General features: G+C 33.3%; 1 long non-coding RNA gene across 1 annotated transcript; it reads left to right on the forward strand.

The window, feature by feature from the left end:
* Positions 1–1111: 1111 nt before the first annotated feature.
* On the forward strand, positions 1112–9907 carry LOC113923141. The gene is made up of 4 exons (XR_003520189.1): positions 1112–1373; positions 7358–7459; positions 9058–9076; positions 9807–9907. It is a non-coding gene; the product is annotated as an uncharacterized LOC113923141 (long non-coding RNA).
* Positions 9908–11131: the final 1224 nt, after the last annotated feature.

Here is an 11131-nt window from a genome sequence, read left to right on the forward strand (position 1 = left end):
GTGGCAGTTGAACAATTATATGCAACTGTCAAAATTCATCCAACTGTATACTTTAAAAGGATGACTTTTACCATATGTGTGATATACCTTAATAACCCTGATTAATAAAAAAGTAAATAAAAATAAATAAATAAAATAAAAATCTTCCCATTTGATTCTATTTAACCCCCCAATACTGTATTACTCCCCAAACTATGCATTGGGGATTTATGAGATTGGTGTTTCTCAGAGCGGTAAAGGCAGACACCATCTTGAGTACAATGTAGAACACATTTGAAATGAAATGTTCAATGTAATAAAATAACTATCAATAGATCAAAAAACATAAATATATAATTCTCAAGACATGATAAGAGGTCAAGAAGCCACTAATCCTAAAATAAGGTGGGAAAATGTTCAATACCACATAGATAAGTCTAGGGTTCTGGGAAAATTATTGTGTGATAAAGTTGCAGGTCAGCTGGTCAAGATTAAACTGGTAGTTATAAAAAAATAAAATAGCAAGTAGACAGAATAGGCAATCATTGTTTTTTGTTTGTTGCTGTTTTTTGTTTTGTTGTTTTGTTTTGTTTTTTTACCTGCTAGCTATCAGTAAGCAGGTATGAAAGTTTAGGAGAGAGTGGATCACACAAAAAGTATGACGATGTGAAGGGTGGGTCAAGAAATATTTGGAGTGTGGGAACTCAGTTGTTTCAAAAGAAGTTCATGCTTCTGCTAGGAAAGGAGCACAAGTATATGAAGGCAAATGTGGGGAAAAAGCACTCACTGACTTCAGTTTACATTTTCTTGCTTTCTTATGTAATTCATTATTAAAGACACATATTAACATAAAAAAACTAACTGTAAGAGCACCTATTAATTTAGATGTAGTGTGTTGTGTATTTGTTTTGATTTCAAATCTATTTGTTCATGGCTTAAGTGAAGTTGTTTTGATCTAAGGGTGGATTTGCTTACATTGGAGACCATCTCAGGATGATGTCATCAAAATTGTTGTGCTACAGAGTGCTTATCAACATGAACATATAAAGGAGTGACTATGACATAATGGGCATTTAAACTTTAAATACCATAAATTTGTGAGGACTTGACCAAGAGTGCTCAATCTGGACAAAGCTATGCTTTGCTAATCTAAATAGGTCTCTGAAGACCTTGGGACATTAGCTCTCATTGTGGCAAGGCTCCTTTTTGCCGGCAGTGATGAAAACCATGCAGCAGCTCCACGAAGGAGATTATCTTGCCTGCCATCTTTAGTACCTTTGTTCCACTAGCATCCTGCTCTAGCAACAAGGGATTTTCGATTCATGTTGGCAGCTGGATGGATGTCAGCTCTTGGTTAACTAAGCCAACTCTTCTGCAAACCAATTCATGGAAAGGTACACCTCAATTAAATTTGAAGTTTATTGTTTTCATCTCCCCTTTTCCTGGAATAATAGTGTAATCGATCTATCATTGGTTTGGAGTATGTTATATCTCTCTTGGTTTATTAAGAGACATTGTCTTGTATACTATTGGCTTGTGAAATATTATTTTTATGAATTATAATTCCAGCAGTCAACCTGTGTTAAATAGATTATTGGCAAAGACACTCTCAGTCCCTGAGCATAACTTGCTGCAGACAAAACATAGTATATCTGTCTGTATTTCTATAACTATGTATCTGTAGAGAAAGGTATATAATATCACAGTTTTAATATAAACTGCTACATTTCAGGAGTTACTATTATTCTATAATGTCAAAAGTTTGACTTTGTAAAAACAACAGCAAAGAAAAACCTAGGATAATTATTGCCAGGTTATAAAGGACTATCTCATGTTTATAATATATTATTATCTGTTCTCACACTTTCTCAAGTATTATATTAAAAATAAAGTTAAGATTCATGTATTTTATTTCAATAATTAGAAATATCTTGTGTGAGATAGAGACCCCAATTAAATAATTAGATAATAATGTAGTAAAATTTCATAGTCAGTATTAAATTCTGGATAACCTAGAATAAAGTTTGTTTTTCTCTCTCAACAAATCAGCCTTTTGAGTCATCTTACTAGTTTAGCTGACATATTTTCAATTGACTAAAATATTTTTCAATTGACTGTTCAGTTATTTTCAACAATTATTTTAGTAGCTCAGGACTTAAAAGAAGAACATTAGCTACTTGTTCCCATGAACACCTTTACCTGCAGTGTAGTTAATTTATAAATAAATAAATAATAAAAACTGGACAGTTTTTTTTTAACTAAAACATTATATCAGGGCTGGGTTTCCAACTCTTTATATCATGAGGTTGTATTTCTGTTCTAAAACTGCTAATAAAAAGTCAGGTTATAGGTAAAAGAAGTTCCATGAGCTCAGCTTTTTCAGTACTAAGATAAATCAATAAGCTCAGAATCAGGATCAGGTCTGTATGCCAAGGTCAGAAATACTAAAACAAAGCTGGAATAGGGGAGAAAATAGCAAAGTAGCAATAAGCTCCAAAGGTTTAATAAAAGGAGCAGGTAAAGTACAGCACAGGAATAAGACATGTTTAGTTTCAAACTGAACTTGGACTGCAATCTGACCCTGACTATAGTTAATTCCTGTATTTTCAACCTGACTGCCTCCTAACTGAACTTCAATATATTTCATCTTTTCTTCTCTTCTTGTCTCCTGCCTTCCTGTTCTCCTTCCTTCTTTCCTTCCTTCCTTCCTTCTTTCCTTCCTTCCTTTTGTTCTTTTCTTTCTCCCTTTCTTTCTAAGCCTTATTCAACAATTGTTCAATGAACACTAACTGTGTGCTATGAACTTTACTAGGCATGTGTATTTATTTTCAGTTATTTTAATATTAATGATGCATTATTTTTATTTAAAATTAAAGTGTTTCTTAGTGGGCCATCTGGGCGGCTCAGTCAGCTAAGCATCCAACTCTTGGTTTTGGCTCAGGTCATGATCTCCTGGGTCATGGGATTGAGCCCCATGTGGGGCTCCCCTCTCAGGGGGGAGTCTGCTTAAGTTTCTCTCCCTCTGCCCCTCCTCCCACACACACATGCGTGCTCTCCCTCTCTCTTTTACTCTCTCTAAAATAAATAAACAAATCTTTAAAAAAAAATAAAATGTTACTTAGTAACAAGGAACTTATTTCTTTTTTCCTCTGTCTTTCCTTCTTTCCTTCTTTCTTTTTCTCTCCCTTTCTTTCTTTCTCACCTCTGCTATAAGAAACTCAAAAAAATCCCAAAGAGGCAAATTCTGCATACCACATATTCTCCTGACACTAATGAGAGTCAAGGCTTTGAAGATCCAAGCTATTAAGGGCTTGATTCAGGTTTTGTAGGTAAGGAAAGTTAATTTTAAGGGCCTTTGAGAAAAAGAATACAAGGGGCACCTGGGTGGCTTAGTTGGTTATGCCTCTGACTTGATTTCAGCTTAAGTTGTGATCTCAGGGCTGTGAGATTGAGCCTCATGTTGGGCTCCTTGCTCAGCAGGGAGTCTGCTTCAGATTCTCTCTCTCTCCCTCTGCCCTTCCCCGCTCCATTTGCACTCTCTCTCTCTAAAAAAAAAAAAGAAAGAAAGAAAATTAAAAAAAAAAAGAATGCAAAATTATGAACTCAATATGAAATATGAAAATGAACATTTATTTAGAATAAGGAAGGAAATCACAATAGATTATAAATTTTAAAAAACAAAAAAGACCATAAAATCTATAAAAAAATGCTTAATTTATTGCCTGTGATAATTTTTGTCCCTTTATCTTTTGGTTGTTTACTCTTTGATCATCTTTTTCACATAACAATGATTTTATGATATCATTATCCACAGAGATTCATTCCTATAGTAAGGTAGGTCAAAGTGAATTTTTTTTATCATTGATAATTTAGAAAAGTTTCATCTCAATTCTGTTGACTGACCTATGAAATCATGCTAGCAAGAATGTAACTATACATAGATATTATGCAAACCACATAAATACACTGTAATCCAACAAAGTTCACTCCTCTTAACCAGATCTCCAAAATACCCTCCTGTACCCCAGTGCCCTTCTACCCATGCTCCCGCCCCTCTCCTATATCTCACACTAGAAGAGAATCTACCTAGAAGTCAGAAAGGAAAGAGATGGTCATCTAATTGTGAATACCATCCCATAATTCTCCTTGCTGGCCTTGGCTTGAACAATTTTTGTAACAAAATATCTATGAATGAAAAGAGAAAATGGAAAATTATATAAACAAAAAGGTAATGGTTAATATTATTATTGATATTATTGGCTAAAGGTATTTAGAAAATTAAATGAGGTAAGGGAAAGCACAGAGTGATCATTTATTTATTCAAAAAATATTGAATTAAACTGAGTACATACCATGAAAGATATGTGACAGTATTTCTAAATGTGATTATATTCTCAAAATTAACATGCATTAAAATTGACCCTTTTTTTTTGCATTTGACATGAAATTATATGAGTTTTAACACATGCATAGCTTCATGTAACTACTACCACAATCAGGGTACATGATTGTTCCATTACTCCATGCTCTACATTAGATCCCCAGAACTTATTCATCTGTAACTAGAAGTCTGTCCCTTTGACCAACATCTCCTCATGCCCGAGACCCCTACACCTTAGCCCCTGGCAACCACCCATCTACTCTCTATATCTATGAGTTCAGCTTTTTTAGATTCCACATACATATAACTGAAATCACACAGAATTTTATTTATTTATTTATTTATTTATTTATTTATTTATTTCACTTAGCATCATGCCCTCAAGTTTCATCCCTTGTCCTTGCAAATGGTATATTTGGATGCCCTCCATCAGGTTTATTTCTAGGGTGTTGAGTTTTTGGTTTCAGTTTTTATAACTGGATATTGAATTTTGTTAAATGCTTTCCTTGTGTAAGTTGATAAGATCATATTTTTTTCCTTTGGTCTGTGAATAGGGTGGATTACACTGAATACTTTTTCACATATTGAACCAATCTTGCATTTCCAAGATAAATTGCTCTTAGTTGGTGCATTATTCCTTTTATATGTTCCTGGGTCTGATGTTAGTAATATGTTGAGAATTATTTGAAACTATGTTCACAAGGAATATTTGTCTATAGTTGTCTTTTTTCATGCTGTCTTTGTAGAGTTTTGATATCAGGATAATTCTGACCTCATAAAATAAGTTGTATTCACTCTTATTCTAGTATTTGGAAGAGATTATATAGCATTGGTGTTATTTCTTACTTAAATGTTTTATAGAATTTTTTAGTGAAACTATCTGGAGCTACAAACCATGTTTTTCAGAAAGTTTTGAATTACAAATTAAATTTATTTAATTATTTTATAACTATTCAACTTATCCCTTTCTTCATGTGTGAATTTTCATACTTTGAGACTTTTGAAGAATTGCCTTATTTCATATTAGTTGTTGCATTTATGTGTTTACGTTCTTCATATTTTTGTTTTTCATTAATTATCTGAAGATCTGTGGTGATATCCCTCTTTCATTTCTGCTATTGGTGGTTTGTGTCTTTTCCATTTTTTTTTTGTCAGCCTAGTTAAAAATTTATCAATTTTATTGATATTTGGAAACAAATATATAGAATATGTATTGCAAAGAGCATAAAATTTTCTATATAATTTTATGGTGAGTGCATATATTCATTATATATTCATTATATATATTTAGATATAATATAGTTTGATAGATGGATATGATTGGGGCAAAACATGAATAATTGGGGAATCTGATCCTTGTATAATTTTTTAACTTTTCCTTAAATTTGAAATCATTATGAAGATAAAAAGTCACAAAATAAGTTAACAAATAAAAACACTAAATATGGAGAAGCAAGAGGAAGAGAATCAGATTACTATACAATCACCAGAGCAATTTAGATTTTTATGGAGGATTGGTAGAGGGTGGGATTTATTCAGCTGTGCTTTGTGAACCAATACATACAATGCTAAATGTTAATTAATATTAATTAAAGTCTACATAGAAAAAGAAAAAAATTAAAAAATTTAAATTGCAGAGTATATTTTAAAAAGAAGGGGGAAAAGCAGACTGTGTGTTTTGCTTGTGTGAGACTGCAAGTCTCTTCTTGCTTTGTCGTGTTTGGCAGTTTGTCCATCTGCCATTGCTTAGGTCAGTCAGGGTCAGGGCCACCATATCTACTTTCAGAAAAAAAGGTGGGATATCCGGCCATAGCCCTCATTCTAATTCCACCTTCCACTATTCTAAATTGCATTCTAGAAAGGTGGTATCATTTTACAATACCTTTAGTAACGTACAGAGTTTGCCGGATTCCCATGTCCTTATTTGAAATAATATGAAAAACATTTGGACCTTTCTGTTTGTTTACTAGATCTATAAGTGAGAATAGCCTACTGAATTCTATTCATGCAAACATAACTGACACTGGCCACTTTTAAGGCACTTGAATGAATCTCTCTTTGCCTTTTCTCTGTCTCTATTTGTCTCTCTGTCTCTGACTCTCTCCCTCTCTCTCTCTCATCTATCGACTTATCTGCTATGTGTTTAGTAGATACTGTAGCATACGTATGGATTATGCAAATATTCTGTTTTCTTAAGGAATGAATCAGTGACTTCTGTGATGCAACTATTACCAGTGTTGCTAAATTATTTCAGTCTAACTATATGTTTAATCCTAACTCGATGTATAAATAAAAAGTGTTGCATTTTAAATGTTCACCTGTACACTAAAAGAGAGATGGGATGTTGCCTGTTTTTAGCAAATGTATTACCAACACCAATAATTTCTACTAGCTTCAAATATACAAGTTTTTTTTTTAATAACTGACTTCAGGGACTATACTGTATCTACCAAATTCCACTAAAATATGTAATTTTGTTCAGACTCATTCATATGCTTCCTACATAGAGCAACCCAATGTATTTAATGAAGAGCCTTCTCCTGAACTCTGAAATGACCTCAGGTGTTATTTTACATTGATTACCAGCCTATGTATACTGGTATGGATAAAAATTTAAATTCATAATGATTGATTTTAATTACTAAATATTGAAGTTCAGTTTAGACAACATGGAAAAATACATGGTCACACACCGAGAATACAATAGCCGGTTTAACATTAAAGGTAATAAAAAGTGACATGGGCACTGTCTTTAGAGATATGGCTGGAAATTAACTTTTATGTGATCAAATCTGCTAAGATATAGAACGTAAGAGAAGAATCCTAAATAACTCATTAAAAAAATCTCATTTGAAGCTTTTTTTTTTTCAAAATAAATGCATATGTGTCTTGTCAAAAAAGAGACTAATTAGTTTTGAGCTATTGCTTTAAAGATACCAGGCATTCTTTCAGGGGTAGGAGGAGAATGACGGTGAAATTTTATCTTATATCTCAAAGGCAGATAAATGTATTACGATGGTGAGGATTAATGGCTTCTCGTCATTGAAGTTTAGAAAATTAACCATTTCTATCTAGAAATGAATGAACTGGAATATTTTGGTAAGTGACACTGTATTCCTCATGTGAATGTTCTTTATTTACAAAATAAGTAATTCCTTCCAAAAATTCATTTTTGTGTTTGGGAAGCATTCAAATGTGCCCTTTAAAAATACTACTTGCCTCAAGCCTATCAAGCTTAATGACAGTGACACTTTACATATGGAAGAATAAACAAAACATCTCAGCAGATTTTTCTTCCCATATAAGCTATATATGGGAAGCAGCTTTCCCAGTTGTTAAAAACTGTTTTTGTCTCCTAAAGTTTACTTGTCAGAAACAATAAAAAACAAAAGACTCTATACTTTAAATTATGCTAGCCTGAGGCAAAATATCTTTTAAAGCCTACTGCCTCCTTCTTTCCTATTTTTAAAGGTTACTGGCAATATGGAGATACATTAAAAAGCCACTTTGATAATATTGCAGAAATTGGGGTATAAGATGAATAAGGCAGTATTGTGTTTATTAAGTCAAATTTATAAATCAAGGGAGATGTTACTTATTTTTGCATAAATATTAGTAATAAAATATGTGTAAGTTGTAAATGAAATAATTTTATTTAGACCATCACCGGGGTATTTAATTTTAACTGTAAGTCTTTTCTCAATAGGAGTTTGAACAGAAATTCAATAAAAATAAATTATCAATCAGTAGTACAGTAACACTGAGAAAAAGATTCCATTGGAAGTATTATGGTGAGCTTTATTTATTATCAAATTCAACTTTCTTAAAGGCCGTTTAGGAGTAATTTATGGGAATAGTACCTAATGAGTTATAAGAAATGGTCCCTCAGTGCAAAGTATGGTACAATTTGTGGGAATGTCATATAGTAGTAACAATGAAAATTTAATACATCTGAGAAAAAGGCCTGTATTTTGTGGCAATTTAAGTAGTTTACTGGATTTAATAATATTTTTAGAGGAATGCCATAATATTTTTACTTTTTATCATTATTTTTTAATGTTCAATAATACAATGTTAATTTCTCTTACCATATTTAAAATAAACATTCTAAGTCTATTTAGCATGAAATATGAAATATTGTACGTTTGAAAATATATTTTACATTTGATTAGTAACAGTAGTTGCCTTGTAAGTACATGGTTTTCTAATTTTTTGTCCAGACTTTATGAATGTTGTCTAGAACTTAAAATCTATGCACGTTAGGAATCATGATCATATTTGGCTTTATAAACTTATAATTTGACAATAAACTGATGTGACTCAGCAAACTGACAATTTATTTAATGTACCAGAGGAAAAATAATGGTACCCTGAGAACTAGTTTAATAGTGAAGGCCTCTGGGAAGGCTGAGAGCCATTTATCTCGTGGAAAAAATGCTGTGTGCTCACATAGGGTAGCAACAGAGAGAGGCAGAAGTGGAGGAAATGGAGAAACATATTGGATGTAAGAGCAATGTGAGAAAGGGAAGGATCTTTAGGATGATATTCTTTTCTCCAGCAAAACCTAAATGTGCTCAGACTATGATCTTCAGGTTTCTGTATAATCAAAGGAAGAAGTCAAAACACAGTTGAAAATGCATACTGACCACCCAGTACTTTGACAGCTCAGCCCTAATTATTTCATTCTTTGTTCCCAGGTGAGAGCCTGGAAATAAGGTAAGTTGAATGAAGTGAGCCCAGTGCCAATAAATGAAGCCACTGTAGGAGGTATGTTTTACCTAGGGGTACAGGTGCTCTTGGCATTGAGACAGTGCATGATATCAAGAGTAAAGCTAAGCAGATGATAAACACATAATAGTGATAAGCAAAAAACATAATCCCAGTGATATTGTAAGAAAAGAAAAAGTGCCTTACACAAATAAGGATCTGGAATGCAAAGCCAGAAGACTGACTAAATCAAACAGACAAATAGGAGGGTAGCTTCAGAGTATCCAAGAATTTCAACTTCTCTTAGAAAAACTGTGACCATGACACTTGGGCTTGTTTAAAGAGCCAGGAAAGATGTAAATTATACCAAAGTTCTTTAATTTTGTCAGGCCTGAGATCTTCATGTGTATAGGAATGTTTTGAAGTGGGAACTTTCTCCAGGCTTAGTTCTTTCCCAGCGTGGAAAGCATCAGAACTGACTAGAGTGTCAGTATGAAACCCAAAGCACCTCACGGATGTTCTCAATCCCTTACTCCATAGTCATAGAGATTGAGTGCTGGTTTTATGGATAGTGTCCATTGACATAGTATTTGTTCTGACTCTTTTCTGAAAGGACTGACTGAGACGTAAAAGTTTTGGGAAAAATAATAAAAAATAATCCCATTGACTGAAAATAAGGCATTCTAGATGAAGGGTTTCAGTGACTTGCTTTTTTTTTTTCCTTTTAATTAAAATTCAGCTTTGATCAAGTAGAAGGAAAAGTTGTATTGACTAAAGAAGACATAAAAGGAAGTGAACATGGATAAACATCACACTGGGTATAGTCTATAAAACTAAGCTGTAAGAGTTCTTGTGTTATTCATATATTCTAAGATTTAACTAAAACATTCCCTCTGGTCATTTATCTGTGGATGTTCAGTGGTATATTTACATGTCAGAAGTTCCTAATGTTATCTTCCAAATCAAATGCAAACTGAGAACATTGGTTGTGTTTTAAGTGCCTGAGATGATAGAGAAGGAACATTTTTTATTAAATAGAAACATCTTTACAAGAACAAATGAAAGGTTGATAAGAGAGTAATTACACCACTTCAGTGAAGGCATTTGTTTACTTAATGTATGGTAGAAGATGGTTCTAATAAAATATATGCTTGGTTTATCTTGAGGTATTCAGGTTTACAAGTAAATGTTAGCAATATTTCAGTCTACTGAGATGCCTTTGCCCCAGGAGTATGTACCACAGGTGTTTGTATACTATTAGCTAATAAATATCATTAATATCTGGACCAGATAGTGTTCTAGGAACTGTGTGTATAGCAATGAACTAGTCGAAGTCCATTCTATTCAGAAAATTGAAATTCACAGGTTTGATAGAAGACCATCAACAGTCACTGTAGACTATGTTTAAATTTTGGAACACAGCTTTGTGCCCTGCCAGGGTGGTGTTATTTCCAGCCTGCCACTCAATAGGACAACTGTCTTTGCTTTCTCTCCACCCTGGCTTTACTTCTGAATATCTCTGAATCTTGTTCAGATGTTGAGGAACAGAGGACTTGCCTTACTGTTGGTCTTTGGATTATCAAAGTCAATTGTAGGTGTGGTTATATGGTCACAAAGTTCTCGGACTGAAAAATTTGGTTGAATGGGTCTGCCTCTGTTTTGCCAAAATTAGATGTGGGGCAAGTTATCTACTCCTTGATCTGGATTTTAATATATATATTATAAATTATTGAATTTCTTGAAGAAAGCAGCCTAAATTCTTTGGCAGGAATTATAAGTCTGGCTCTGCATTAGCAGCTCCAGGATTATGGTGGTCCAAATGTATTATTTGGTGTCCCAGGGACCACCCAAAGTAATATCTGATGTCTCAAAGTTAGTTTTGATAGTCAATAGCACTCAGTACCACATGGGTTAATTTACTTAACCAGAACTAAATACCTACAAAAGCTGGCATAGTGATTTAGGAAGTGGACACCTGGGCCACAATGTGGTAAAGAGACTTTCCTGCTGTTTGGGAAAATCATTTTGATGGTTTAAAACCAAGGATTAGGTAAAGCCATTACT

This window comes from Zalophus californianus, chromosome 9 (genome assembly GCF_009762305.2).
Source record: "Zalophus californianus isolate mZalCal1 chromosome 9, mZalCal1.pri.v2, whole genome shotgun sequence".
Taxonomy (NCBI): Eukaryota; Metazoa; Chordata; class Mammalia; order Carnivora; family Otariidae; genus Zalophus; species Zalophus californianus.